A 15,776-nucleotide genomic window follows, 5' to 3' on the forward strand; every position below is an offset into this window, starting at 1 on the left:
ATCTCCATTCCAGCTGGTTGAGAAGGGCAGGAGAAACAGCTCAGATGTGTCTTTTCCTTTTTCTACTTTCCCTCTTCCTCTGTCAGCAAAGGTGTCTTTCTACCTCTTTACTGAACAGCCTTTTTGTTCTATTTTGGTTTCTGTAGGGTTGCGTTTTGGTGGTTTTGTTGTTTTTTTGGGAAGGCGGTTGTTTTTTTTTTTAATTATTGAATCTTGTTTCCCTAGCCAAACTGCCTTCAGCTCTTGTTCTGTTTATTATACTTGGCACAGAAAACGATGAAAAGGAACGAATCTTGGAAGAGAAACCAAAGCTTGCAATAAGCTGTATTCTGAATTACCCTGTAGCATGCTGCCTGGGAACAAGAAGACTTGCCATGCTGATACATACAGCTGAAAATTGGGTTTGCCGTGTACAGTGGTGTTAAATGAAAGCCTTTCGCTGCATCCCTCACAGACTGCCACTGTGCTATGCCCTTCATGAGCACTCCACTGCTTATTGGTACAGGTATAAAAATGTCCTTTGGATAACAGACAGCTCAGGTAAGCTCTAGAGAAATCAAAGCAGGAAAGCAGATAAAAGGCTAGCAATATTTCTATAACTAACTCATGAACAGGTTTTTCTCTCTAAAAATTTCCACCTTGGTAAACTTCAGGTCATTAAAACAACACTCGGAACAATGAATTCAAGATCACAGAAAATTCAGTGTTCTCACAGAAATGCAGAAACTCCTTCTACTTCTATGTGTTGGCTAACACCAGGTCTCCATCAGGTCAAGCATTTTTCTGCCTCACTCACACACTGCCTCAGGTTCCTGTGCTAAATCCCACTGAAAATAATGGACTCAGTGTACAAGATAAACTGCATGAATTATGTCACCAAATGGGACCATGCCAATCATCTGATCATTTTCCCAGGGGGCTACAGACCAAAATGTTTGATTTTCTCATTCTCAATTCTCACTTACGAATTTCTGTGCTATGCATAGGGAAAAAGGCCTGGTCTCCTGTGGTCAGAGACTCAACATCACAATCCCCGATGGTTTAGGTCACCGTTAAGGTTGCAGGTCCAGCTGAGACACCAGCTGAGGTGAGCTGAGACACCCCCATCCAAATCCCTCTATACAAACCCCAGTAGAGGGGAACGAATGACAGCTGCAGTCACAGAGTATTTAAACTGTCCCAGCAGGAGTGAGAGTGCATGTGGATCACTGTCCAATGATCTGGCTGCTGCCTGGCAATACTCCCTCCAGGAATCCTCTCCAGGGCACAGTCCGACGATGTAATTTGGGTTTGGTGTAAATAAGCAGGACTGGGTGATGTAAATCTACTCTTTCTCTGCATAATTGCCCTCACCCCTATCCTGACAGGGAACGTTAGCCACTTGTTTCAGTATGTTATTACTTTCCATCATTTTAAAAGGATCCACAGAGGTAATGGCAATATTTTCCCTCAACAGGCAAATAAAAGAGAGGAAAATGCTGAGCCCACCGGCACTACCTACTCAGGCTGCAGATTATTGTGAGACTCAGGAGAATAGCTGTAGAGAGCTTTCCTAAAGACCCTACTGAGGCGGTGTCACATACAGAGCAATGTCCTCATTATTCTCATGCAGCAGCAAACAGCTGCAGGGGACCCAGGAGATTGGGAGGGAGGGAGCAGAGCATCCAGGCAACCTCCCATACATCTTCACCTGTGGCAGAAAGCCAGCCTGCTCCGGCAGAGGAAGGCAAATGCTACCCTTTCCATTTGTGCTGGGTGGTTTCTGAGGTTTAGTTTACATTCCTTTTTTAAAATGAAGTGTTTATCTTTTGCCAGTTTTCTCTTTGTTTTCTTTGCAAGCAAAACCTCTGCTGAAGACCTCTTACTCCCACAGAGCTAAAAACTTTGGTTTTTAGCTAGGAGAAGAATGAATCCAGAAAGCAGGCACTGATGAGAATTCCTTTTCCCATATCTGCCACTAATTCAGAGGGCACATTCCCCTTGATCCCTCATGTATTTAAAAGAGTTGTTTGCAAAGTGCTGTTCTGTCTGATAATATGCCTTTTAACACCTGGTTTTATCTCCTGAAGTTACTCCACTTCTGTTTCACATCCTGGTTCCCTTAAAAACACATCCTAATCACCAGGCTGCACCAGATGACAATTATTTACAGTTCTGGGTCTTTTTTTTTTTCAGTAAGGTACTCACTTCTGTGCCTGTCTTCAATCTGGGAGACATATCAGTGCAGTGCAAGACAGTTTGAAGATCAAAGCAGGCTGAAGATCAAAGCAAGCACAACTCCTGGATCTGTGCCCAGTCTAACCTGAGGAAAAGGGTAGGAAAGCTGCCCTATCCACACGTTGACTCCTCCAATGCCACCCAACTGATCAGTAAATCATGATTTTAATCTCAAAATTCTGGCTGGCTCTTTGCCACTATGCCACTTATTAATGCTCCCAGTCATTCTGTTATTACTCTGTTATTGGTATAGCTTCTATGAATGTAATTATTGTACATAATCATGTTTACTACTGTGGAGTTCTGAATTCTCTCAGGAAACAGTTTAAAAAAACACTTGTGTTACACTGGTTCTTGTCCTCTGGTACCAGAACACAAGCTAGGGGATGATATAATTATCACTTGACCTATATCACCCCTACTCTGACAGGAGAAGAATTCCTCTGTGAGAACTTCCCCGTGTTCCTCCACAGCAAAATCACAAAATTTTTTATTTTCCCGAACATTCCTTTTGCACACTTATTGTTTGCTGGGCCTACAGACTCCAGCAAACTTCCTGCTTCATCTGTTTGACACAGGACTTAAAAGGGATTTTTTTGTGATTTCTATAAGTTTCTCCAAATCTTCTGGTCTTTCTCACTGCATTTTCCCCTATAAAGTGCCAGGGCTTATGAGCCTTTCTACTTTCCTCATTTGTCAAGCCTCAGCTATTTGAAGGATGCCTTCTTGCTTTTACTAATATGTTTTACCTGCTGTTTAGCCATCTAAGCTTCCTTACGCTTTTTTGTTGTTGTGTTTTTTTTTTCTCAAGGTGATTTTTTTTTTGATAAATGGGATGCATTTTCTCTCAGATTCCATCACTGTATCTTTAAATAGTCTTTATATCACTTGCTATGATTTAACTCTTTAAGCTTCTTCTAACTTCTATTTGAAATTAAGTATGAGAGCAGTGGATGGTTTGGCTTTTGTTGCTTCTGCAAGAATGCTCAATCTAAATGCATTGTGCCCCAGCATGGCAGAGGAGACCTTTGACAATAATATTATGAACCATGTGCAGTCCAGTGGCATGACTTTCAGGAGTTGTTTCTGCTCTTGTGGCATCCTTGACAGCCCTTCATGAAGCAGTCACCAATGTCATCTCAAAAAGTAGACTAGACACTGTACACTGATATGACATTTAGCCAAGCTACAAAGGGATCACAGAAATTGTCCATGTTTATTGTGTTTGCTGCTCTCAAAAGCAGTCTGCTCCCTCACAGAATGTCACCATCACCCTCACTGTCCTGGTCAGTCAACGGATAATTTACTTCTAAGGTAGCATTATTCCTATTGAGGCTCAGAACTTATATCTGAGTTGCTGACATGACTAGTTTAATGATCTGATTTGATTCCAAGCTTTCACTAACACAAAGCACCACTATTCCATCAGTACTTGACTCTGTCTTTCATGTACACTGTGTTCCTCTGTCTTACAGTGCTCCTTGACCCTCCTTCTTCCCTCTCTGAAGCTTGCAAAGGCTGGTATGTCAATACTGTGGCTTAAAGCTATTTCATAAGCATCCATACAGAACCACATGATCTACTGCTCTTGTTTCCTGCTTGTCTGCAGATGACTTAAATAACACACTTAGCACCAACTAACTGTTGATTACCTGTCTTGATTGATTGCTGCTGATTTCTACTCTGACCTTCACTTTAAGGACATGGAATTGTCATGATTTCACCTCTCAGAGAATGTGTCATCTCAGAGAACACGTGGTTTCTAGAAGGAACTGGTTTAGATTTAAATCCTTACACTACTGAGATGTTTTTTGCATCCTTTAGGCTCAGTCGAGTTTTGATAAAGTTTGTGTCATAACTCCTGGGGACATCAGGGATGGTTGCATCTTGTCCTGCGTGCATTTCTTGTACAAATCACATCTTAAAAATCTTCCCTCATCTCCTCTATAAATAGGAAAGGGGCAAAGAGCAAAGCTCTTAACAGATGGCTTTGTTCTTATCAAAGACCACTACACACACTTATATTCTCATGTGCCCACTGACAATAAACTTGTATCACATAGTCAGATCTAAAAGAGCACTCTGAAGTGACATTTAGGCTGTGAAGCCTTAATTCAGGCACCACAATGATTAGAGTGTTTTAATATCATAATAACTGATAAATAGACTATGTGTCAGACATTTCATTCCCTTTTAATCAAAACTCCTAGTCTGCTAAATTAATCACCCCCTTGGGGTACAGTATCAGATTTCCAATTTAGTCATAGAGCATCATTAATAATGAAAAGTTCTGGAGGCAAATTCTGCTATTCATGTTCCTTTGTATGATCCAGTAGGTTTAAAGAGACAAGACAGAGAAGGTAGAAGACATCAACACCTTACAATAATCCAGATAAACATAATTTTTATGTCAACCTTCTAAAGACTCTCTTCCTTCAATATTAAGAATATCAAAAGCACACACACACACACACAAAAACAACAGAAAGCCAGCCAGAAGAGTTTTAATTTTACCCAAAAGGTGTTACCAAAATGAAAGCTAAAATATACAAGAAGTGGAGAGCAATGCTGCCTTTTGAACAGCTCCTGTATTGTGGCACTGTAAATTTGGTCTCTTTAAATTGGCTAATTTCAGAATAAAACTGTTTCTGAGCAAGAATTTCTTATCTAGTATGTCTTTATTTTTGTCCCTAAAAAAAAAAAATCCCTAAAGGCATATTTTCTTCTCTTTTGCCTAATGATAAGCAGTTTTCCGCACAGAGAATATCTGCCCCACCCACTACTGGATGTGCTTCATTTTCTGTTCAAGTGTTGTCTAACTACATATAAAAAATTTTGATATATTTGATGATAATGATATCTGGGGAGAATAAGTGACACTGAGTATGCTGAGCTAATGGCAACACTAATTTTGTTGGGTTTTTAGGGAAGCATTTTCCCTTCCCATACATACTTGCACCTTCTAATCCATGCAGAACGTCAAGCTGACTCTGAGCCAGTGAAATCTTCTCAGGGCACAGGTAAAGTTACATTTTAAAGTGTCCAATAATTCCTTCCTGTCTCTTATGTTATGTGCAACAGTGGCACAAGTGCTTGGAAGTTCATGTAAACATCCTTTACCATTCCCACAGTGCCATACCTTTATCTTTCAGCACTTCTGCTAGGATCAACACAGGGAGAGCAGAGCTTTAGGTAGCCCTGGATTTACAAGCTGACAGTCTCCAAACACTTTGTTGTTTGCAGCATATATTGGGCTGTCACATTTAGCACCAAAAAAGTAATGCATATTCACCTTGCTTGTGCTTGGATGTCAACCAAAGTAACCATATAAACATATTGCTGATTCAAACAGACACAGCTACCATTGTTAACATGGTAAGTATCTCCATATACCCATATCTGTATCTTAGTTTTCTGTGTTGAGAGATCATCTAATCCTGATGTACTGCTTGACTTTGAGCCCCACAAGTAGCAGGTAGCCCTACTCTACATAAGCAGGAGAGCTCCAGCTACAGGAACAAATTGCTGATTAGAAGATTTCTTTCTGTTCCTGGGGCTTGGAGGAGTTTCTCTAGGTGCATGAAGCTTTCAAATAAAACCCATCTACAAATCACTCTGGTGTGCTGACAGTGACACCAATCCTGTCCCTCCTCCACTGGGAGACCCATAAAAATCCAAGACTGGAGACTGCTGCTGAACCAACAAGCAGGAAGGATTTACAGCCGACAGTAACATCTGACCTCATCAAACTCTACTCTGGGCCATTTATCACTCCTCTGTAGGAAAGCAAAAGCATTAGGACTGGGGAGGGATCACTTGAGACAGAAGGAAAGGAGAGAGAATCACAGTCACTTTAGCTCCACTAAAAGATATAGAAAAATCCCCAAGCAATACAGACAAGTGCCTAAATGCCCTTGAAAACCAGTGTCTCAGGAAAAAAACCCCTAGGCATTAAGCAAAATGGATTTAAAACAAATGCTGAAATTTATCAAATAGCTAAGTAACTCATTGTCTTTAAAGCTGCACAGCAAAGAAGGAGGATCTGCCTAGGACAAAAAGTGAGAACATCTGCCATAGCAAGCAACAGCATGAGAAAGAGATGGTCAAAAAGCCTTTCTGTTGAGCATCAGTCACAGATAAGTTGACTATAATCCTTGTGGGTCCCTTTCAACTCGGCATATTCTGTGACTAATGTGCCTTCATCCTGGAGGTCAGAGCAGGCAGAGCCTTGTAGGTGGACTCAGTACTGTCTGCACCTGGGCTCAATCTCATTGCCATCGTGGTAGTAACAACCCAGCAGAGGCACTAGTGAGGAGATATCTTGAACTATGGTGTTTCAGCATCTGATCTGCTACAAATAACACATTCAGACAACATATATGCAACCAGGGTGGCTGGCTCTGGGGGGACAGGAAATAACTGGGTGCCTGCACTGGATAGACCACAGACTAGTGAAAGAGATAAATTGCAAGGGGTCAGTGGGACAGTTGGATTGTGTCCTGCAATCGGCACAGAACAGAAACATCTTGAAGCCACGGCTTGGAGGAAGTCAATCAGTCTGATCACCTGAGCATTTTACTCAAATAAATATTGTCCCAGATGAACATATTTTAACGTTTGCCCCGTAAGTGATGCCCACACCTTGGCTTCTCTTCCTTTGGTTTGTATTCTTGAAAAGCATATACAAAGAGCTAATGAAAGGTTTTTTAAGGGCAAGAGCAGAAAATCTCTGTGTATAGGGAGTAGTGAAGGAAAACAAAGACTTAATTAAATAAACATCCACAATTTTTTTTTTCAGTCTCTCCTTCCAAATTTCAAGCCCTCCCAGTGATGCATTTAGACAGATGCCTAAGAAGAAAGGCATTCCAATCCTCTGCTGGCTTCTAAAAATCTCAGCTTTATGTTTTATCAGAACAATCTGAAGCTGAGATGCACCTTTATTTTGCCTGAAGGTAACTGTTGAGAAGGGGATTGCAGTAGTACATACCAACCCTCTGAACCACACATATTGGCTTAATTAAGACAGCTGGGACTCCAGTGGCCATTTATACTATCAGAAGGTAGAGCTGTTCTGCATCGTAGCCACCTTGTTCTCTTTGTAGCATCAATTTCTGGTGCTGAATATTAAGGTATAAACCACTTGACATTAACAGTGAAATCACAAGTTGTCAAAGAATCCCAAAGGGCTGAGGATGGACAACACAATTTCTATTTCATAGCTGATTCACACATACATAAATAAAGACCAATGAAATATTGACACAACACAGCAAATTCACATGTGGCAGTAATCGGCAGGAAAGATGTGAAGATTATGGTTTAAGAGATACAGCATGGAAATGAAAAGCCATGTAAAAGTAAGGCAAGTATAAGTAATCAAGAACAAAGATTATTTCCCCCCAAAAATGCTCATGAAAAGTTATTGGTTAGGAGAGAAACATAAGTTATGTAAGTACAATAATTAATTCTCAAAGAGAGTTTCAACATCTGTAGATGGAAATTTCTAACACAAGTTTAAGTATGCACTCAAGCGACCAGATACCTCTTTTACTGTCTGAAATTGTACATTGCTAGCAGATGTCTTTTAAAATCTTATTTTATCTTGATAAGGTATAATATATATGGGGCACTGAGGCATTGAAGATCTTTCTACTGACTTTCTGCACAGAAAACCTAACATATTTCTTGCAACCCCAATATCTTCTGTATCTGTTACTTCTCTGTAAATTAAAAAACTCAGTTGACTCAAGCTTTGGCTATTCATATTCCCCAGTCTATTACCTATGATTTTTTTCTATTCTGTCACTCACCTAAAATATCCAATGATTTTCAGCAGATTCTTTAAAATCAAAGATCACTTATGAATGAAAAAGGGTTTTATTTTTCTTCGAGAAGAGTTTATTTTGGGTATGAAAAGCATATATACCTTTTAAAAAATTATAAAAAACTGAAAGCTGTCCAGTTAGAAACAGCAGTTTGAGAGATGTAGTTTGCATTTCTCATATGCTGATTCTCCCCCATGGATCTGGTAAATCCACGTCCTCAATAACCCAGCACAACCCTGCCTCTGAGAGAGAAAAAAATCATTGCAATGCAGGGTCTGAGGAGGGTGCAGCACAGCAAACACAGCCTAGGTTTTTGAGACCAATTTAGATTATAAAGAATGAGACTTAGACTTCAGAATTGCAGTTATCAGAAAGCATCATCATTAAAAAAAGGCACTCCCCACAAATAAACAAAACAAACAAAAAACCACAAACCAACCATCAACAACATCAAAAACACAGACAAAACCAAACCAAATCAAACAAACAAACAAAACCCAAAACAAAACACAAAAAACCCCCATCAAAATTTCTGAAAAAAAACCCCCACTCTTCCCCCGAAACATGTCATTTATTTAAAGAAGAAAAAAAAAAGAAATGAAAAAAAAAAAGGAAGAAGATATTTTCCACCAAAAATCACAGCCAGCACTGGCTGATTTTTCAGTAATCCTATCACCAGACAAATTACAACATTCCTCACTACAGCTTTCCAACCCAGTAATCCTACAAAGAACTGTGCAATCAGAATTTCAAATGCCCTGGGAACTGAGTTAATACCAGATGGTATCCAGCTATATTCATCATTATAATTTCCTAATATTATATTAACATTTACTGGTTTAGTACTTGAATCATCTAGCATGACACTGCTAAAATGTATGTCCTGAACTCAGTATCATGCAGAACAGTTTCCTGTCTCTCTCCTTTCCTGTAATTTCCTTCAAGTTTTTAATAATCTTGATCTTTTAACATTTTATGGCCTTATGAAAATGCAGGCTTCCACATATAATATTATTTTGTCTTTTCAGTTACAATAACAGAATTTGATCAATTTTTAGGTGCTTCTGCCTTTCCCATAGATGCCAGGTTTTCAACAGCATCAAGATGAAAATGTTACTTTTTTTCAGATAAAGTAAACTATGATGCATGGATGGAGCGTGCGTTTTCTGCATGGGAGATCAGAGCTGTCAATCTCCTTACGTTGCTCTTCTTCCCAACACTGCATGAGAAAACATGCTGGAAATCTCCAGTTGCACTACTCTCTCTTCTCCGTGGGCAAGTTTATGGCACTTAAGGTAAATACTTTTCATCCAACTTCATATCAAGGGTAATTCATTAAATTAGACTTGGTTGGAAAGAGTCAAAGTGATAAACTCTTTTTACAGTGCATTTTGTTTTCTCTTAATCGTATCATATGTTTTCAAACTTCTGTGGTGCACATTTTCCTTAGAACAGGTCTACCTTTTTTTTAGCATTAAGCTCTATTTGGAAAGAAAAAGTATTTTTGTCTCCTACACTTCCAACCTTGTGCCTCCAATGTTTGGATATAATTGATTGAAAGCTAGAAGAGCTGACTTAATCCCTGCTCTCCCAAGAAATGAGCCCTTTTCCAAAGCAGAAAAAGAATCAGCTCACCAAACAGCATTTTCTTAGCTTTCAAATGACTAGCACGGTATTTTGAACAGTTAAACTGCTTCCTTTTCACTGTGGTATGAAAGAGCTTCTGAATAAATGCTATCTAAGGCACAAATTTATTTCGACTATAACACAGTATCCAACATCTGTAGCACAAGGCATATCCATTTCCATGTACATTACATTACATTATCATGTACATACATGGCAATTTTTACATATATTCTCTTCCAATAATACCTATTCACTGTCACTAGCAAAGCAACAACACTTAGCATTTTGTTCTTGAAATTATGCTCTTTAGGAGGAGTCCCTCTGAACACACAATACTTGGTGCCCCCTCTTTGCCCTCCCACCTTATTTATTCCAGGCAAGCTAATCTTAAACAGCAACCTACCCAGTCAGTAGAATTGTATTGAATGTATATAACGTTAAGTCACTTCTTCATGTGATTCCTCACTTATCTGCATACCAAGACTATCCAAATCTGTCATCAACATCAGAAAACACTTTGAAACCACTACTCAATATTGTGCTCCAGGACATAAGTTGTTCCATTGCAGCTCAGCAGAAGACTTATCGTGGGAGTAGATGATCATCTTTAATATCTGTTTACAGCACAGGTCTTAACCCTTCCACTGGTATTTCTGATTCTGTCCACTGCAGGAAGCCAGCTGGGCTTTGGGTTTGATCCAGTCTGGTGGTTTCTGGAAGTCTGTGTATTTGGATAAACTGTGAGCCACCTCAGTTAGCCCAGTTGGAGCATAACGGTATTTGTATTCTCATTAGAAACACCATTGTTCCTCCTTTAATTATGCTTCTACCTTTTGCCTTTTTTCATTCCCATAAAACTAAGAGGTGCATAAGTAATACCACTGTGCACAAGACTGGCATGTGAAATAACTGCGGTCTCTGCCAGTCTGCTAACCCACAGGTCAGATCCTTCACTGGGCTACATTGCTGTCCTGCTCGGGATGTTAGTTTACTTGGTGGATGACGTGACTCCATAATGCTCTAAAAGAAGATGAATAATTTAACCCCACAAAAATGACTTCCAGGCTGGACAATACTCCTGTGATAACTCAGTCTGATATCTTACAGATAATTTCACTTGATGACTCTTAGATCATGGATAAGCAGTACTCAGAAGATAGCTTTGAAATCATGCAGCAGTTTCTAAAACATCATTCTCAAATCCACCATTAATTAAAAAGAAAATTGACGAAAGAGCATGACATCAATTTTTTCTCTGAAATGAAGTTATCAATAATGTATTATTTGTTTTAAGAAAATGGATGCAAAAGTACACAGGTAAATGGCTACAGTAATTTACTGTGCTTCCTTATTGCAAAGCAGGCTAAATCTACTTTTTAAGATATTTTTTTCCTGCAAGTGAGCATCTTTCTTATTGTGTCTACTATGCATTAAATGGGGAGTTTGGCTCAATCTCCTACGACACAAGGAAGCAAGCAGCCAGCAGCACATATACCTATATCTTAAGAAGCATTTTGCCGGTTCTGTGTTGACATCATGAGATATGAATGGCAGCATTTTCAGCATGTCCCTGCAACTTAGGAGCCTAACTACTCTTCTCAAAGCTGAAGTTGGTAGATAGGTGCTTCAAGATCAAAAGAATTAAATTTCAAGAGTGTCATCTTAGATCAACTGCCACTTGAAAGTGCAACAAGAGCTGGACATTCAATAAACTCCACAGGATCCTACAGCCTCAGTGTTCCCCAAGATCCATGCAAGTCTCTGAGCTTGTAAACTGATGATAGGTCTAAAAATGGCACATTTAGAGTCCAAATTTTTTTTAGTAATTCCAGAAAAATATGTCCCAGAAACCACTGGAATACATGACTTAAAACATTTCAGTCTGTAGCCTCATTGGCATGAATAGCACTGTCAATAACTGGGATATGATGTCATATCAGTATTTTACTGCCCTTTTTCATGCAATATATTTTTGGTCTGGTATAAAGAACACAGAATTTATCAGAGCAAAAAGCAGCATTGTAAAGACAGACCATCTATATTAATAGTGTCAATAGTCAATGTCTTCTGCATCTTCAATTTCACCTCCAAAAAAATCTGAAGTTCTCTACCTATGGGTCAGGCATCATATATATCATGATGGAAGATGACCACCTTTCCTCATTCAAACCCAATCAGGCACTCTCTTGGACAGCACTTAGCCCTGCTCACCATTGTTCTAGATCCCTAAATTCTAACTGGTCAAACATAAATTATTACACTTTGCTAAAAATTAGAAGAAGAAAAGAAAACTTGGTGGAAGCTGTTTGGAAGCTTGGTGGAAGACTTGCTCTGACAAGGGTAACAAATTCCAGAGCAAGTTCCTGCACCTTAAGTCTGTCCCAGGATTCCCTTGCGTAGCAAGTACCTCCTTCCACAGAGCAAGTTTCTTTCTATTTCTCTCGCTGTCTTAAAAAGATAGCATAAAAAAAACCCACCTCAAGCACTAATTTGGATGGAGGACAACAGAAAAAACAGCTGGATAACACACTCTATAACACTCACTGATACACAAGACTAAGGTTTCAATCCCTATTCTCCTGCACACCTGGTGAGTAACTTGAAGAGATCAGATAAGAGTAGAGGGGTTAATTAAGAAGTAGAAATTTGTATTATATGCCAGCATGATCCACAGTCCACTGAAATCAATGGAAAGGATCCCTGTAGTTAACTCAAATTAATTAACTCAACTATGACTCTTGAGTGTGGTCTGTGGTAAGCTGGAAATCAGAAAAAGAGTTATGTTTTACATCACTTTACGTGAGAGATTAAAAAGCCTATATGGTGAGTACATATGAAATACTATTGTCTACATGTTCTTTGCATGCTAGGTTTCAGCTGAAATCCCCCAAGCAATTAATATAAGCTACCATCTTTTGCAAATCAATTAAAAAATATATATGCCTCCTTTCTTTAAGAGATGAACACACATTACTAAAAAAAATTCTCATCAAAGAATGTCTGTAGGAACAGGAATGAGAAAGGAGAACTTAAATTTTTCACTTGGAAAAATATTTTTTCAATGCACAATTTAAAAATAGCACAGCAGTGTCTAAACATAAAGAAGCTGCAAGCATGAATAGTGTGGCTTAAAATGTGCCTTTTCTGCTAATCCAAGAACCCTGATCTGCACGCTAAATTGTTGGAATGATGCTTATAACTCACAATTGAGTGATGAGAACTAATAGCATTGCTCTGGGCCTTGCTCTCAGTGAGAGCTCTCAGGCTGCCCCCACCCCACAGCACAATTGCTTTTGATCACAGTTACTTCCACTGCCCATCCTTTCCCCTTAAAACCTCAAAGTCCTTCCACCCTCAGTGATCAAAACCTTCTCCACCAAAAAGATCTCTACTGAAAGAATACAAACTTTACTGTTGCACCCTATGAAATGGTGCATGAAATCAAAATTTCTAGTTCAAAACAGCTCAGAAAACTTCCTTAAGTGTGGGCACTGTTTGGGATTATCCACTGAATATTCCATCCTGTCAGAGACATGATGTGTTCTAGACTGGGGGCAAGCCATGCATGCCCCAACAGTCACAGCCAGCAGTCCCGCATCCCCCTTTTAACTCAATGTTAGTATTTGTAAATTGGTAAATAGGTTTTCCAAAGTATCAAGCAACAAACAACTTAAGGAGGTTTACCTTTAACCATCCAGAACTCGCAGCTAATATTAGCTCTCAAGAGGAAGACAGACGATTCAAAGGATGTGGATATTTCCTAAAACCAAAGTGATCAGTTGAAAAGGCACAAATTTCATTAACTTACCAAAGTGAACAAAGTTCCAATGAAACTGGCTCAGCACCCTGCACTTTGTCAGGTTGGCTGTTGCAGAAACCAGGATTTTCTCTTTATGTAGCTTTTGAGTGCCTCACTCCCAGGATCAGGAAATTGAAAGTCTTTGGGAGTTTCCAGAGGGCTGTGCAGTTAATAAATGTACTGCATCTCTATAAACTTTACATCTATGTCTTTTAAAGGAAATTGCGGAAGCAAGCTTTGTTTTTGTATTTTTTTTCCTTTAACAAATACCACACAGTGGGAAGAACACTATGGAAGCTTTACATCCAAATCAATGAGCATTTATTCCCTCCCCAAGGTCATTCTGACAGTTTTATTATCAGTGACACAGGAGTAAATGTTGCAGAAGCAATGTGGCAAAAGGACCTATGTATTATGCTGCTGTGCATGGTCTGAAGCTAAATTACTTTGGATATTGTGTCAGTGATAGTTCTGATAATACATTTTAAGACCAAACACGGGTCATGTCACATCCATGGATTATGTATGGAACTGTCAAAGTTTCCAGAAAACCTTCTGCTGCTTTGTGTGCACATCTGTGTGCTGGTAGCCAAGTCTACAATATCATCTATAATTATAAAGTGCCAACAAGTATAAACACAGGAAAACATTTAGGATTTAGTTTTGCACATGTTGAATAACAACTTACATTGACTTCTAGCTGATCGTGACAGACCTTAAAAATATATACACTTTGAAAAGTATAAAAAAGGGAAGGCTAAAATAGAAGGGAATGACACAGAGAAATGATGCAAGGTTCCTCCTATCTAACAGTGTATTTCCAATGAAAAACACCACGAGGGCTTGACAGAATTTTCTTACTGCAGACCACAAAATGCTTCACTATTGCTTTCCAGTCATAGTCTGGTAATTTCTTCTGTGGATGACATGTTCTGCTGTCTCAATTGTACCTATACACACATATACACGTGCACACACACACACACACAGTGCTTGGGCTTGCAAACCCACCAACCCCAAGCAAAAAAGGTTTCTTTTGAGAGGCATGCCCAAATTAGATGGAAATATATCCAAGAGCTCTAGAAGCAGCTTTATGGGGAAACATGCTGCTGAAATTGAGCTGGGTTTATTTCTGCTGTTAAAGGTAGTAGGGGCTGTTTTGCTCCTCTCAGCAAGTAGCAAGGATATCTGAGTTACTGAGGGGAAATCCTGCTTTGGGAACAACTGAAAAATACTGAGATTTTCTCCCAGCTCTTGCCTCTGTAAAACTTTCTCTGCTCGCCACTTTCTCCAAAGAACTTTGTTACGTTACTCCAGCTGTGCTCTAGTGCAAATAAGGGCAGGAAGCAAGTAAGAAGGTGTTTTTAGCACACAGAAAAACATAAGCTTTGACAACTCTTGTCTTGAAAAAACAATAGCTCCCTTCCTTTGCAAATTAATTTTAATAATTATGGCTAGTTTGCTCTGAGTTGAGTAGTTTTGCATGAATACACACAATTAAATTAATATGTAAATGTTGCCATTCCTCTGAGAATACTGAAGCATTCTTTACAGCGTGTGAGACAAGGAGACGGAAAAGAAAAAAATAGCAGCCCCCAAAAGAGTCTTGTTTAGGAGGGTGGGACGTCTTTTCTTTGACTAAGCCACTGAAAGGGGATTCAAGCTTGACTGAAACAATGCTTGTTGATGAAGCAGAAATAAAGGAGGAAGAGGAGCCTTTGGAGATAAAGGAAAGAGGAAAAGACTGGAGCATCCCAAGTTGTTAAAAACTGACCTCAGCAAGTCTAAATTTTCACAAAGGTGGCATTTACTGTGTCAGGCCTCACAAAGGTTCCCATTCTTCCCTTGCCTGTTGGGACCCCTTCTTTCTCCATCCATGTTTGAGCAAGGGTCTCAGACAATTAGCACAGATTGTGGCCCTTCACCCTTTGGCTGTCAATCACCTTCCTAAGCAGATGGCAGCAGAACAAGAAAAGATGGTTTCCAAGCGGCTTTACCCTCCAGCTCATATCTATGTGCCTGGGGCCCCTGGGAATGGTGGCCTGGCTGGGAGGATGTCAGACTCCCTGACAGCAGACACCTCTGCTAACAGGGGCAGTGCTGCATCCAGGAAGGCCTCTTTGTACAGCTGGAGCATGAGAGTGGGAGCATGGGCAGGCTTCCCAGGAGTCTCCGTCCTCAGCCACAAAAGACCCTCTGGAAGCTGAGAGGCCAGAACAACTCAACAGTCACTAAAAGTTATTATGGAAAAAGCAACCCTTTCACTTGGGCCCCTGTTTGCTGGCTTTGTAGGCCTGGACAAAAAC

This window comes from Pseudopipra pipra, chromosome 4 (assembly GCF_036250125.1).
Source record: "Pseudopipra pipra isolate bDixPip1 chromosome 4, bDixPip1.hap1, whole genome shotgun sequence".
Lineage (NCBI taxonomy): Eukaryota > Metazoa > Chordata > Aves > Passeriformes > Pipridae > Pseudopipra > Pseudopipra pipra.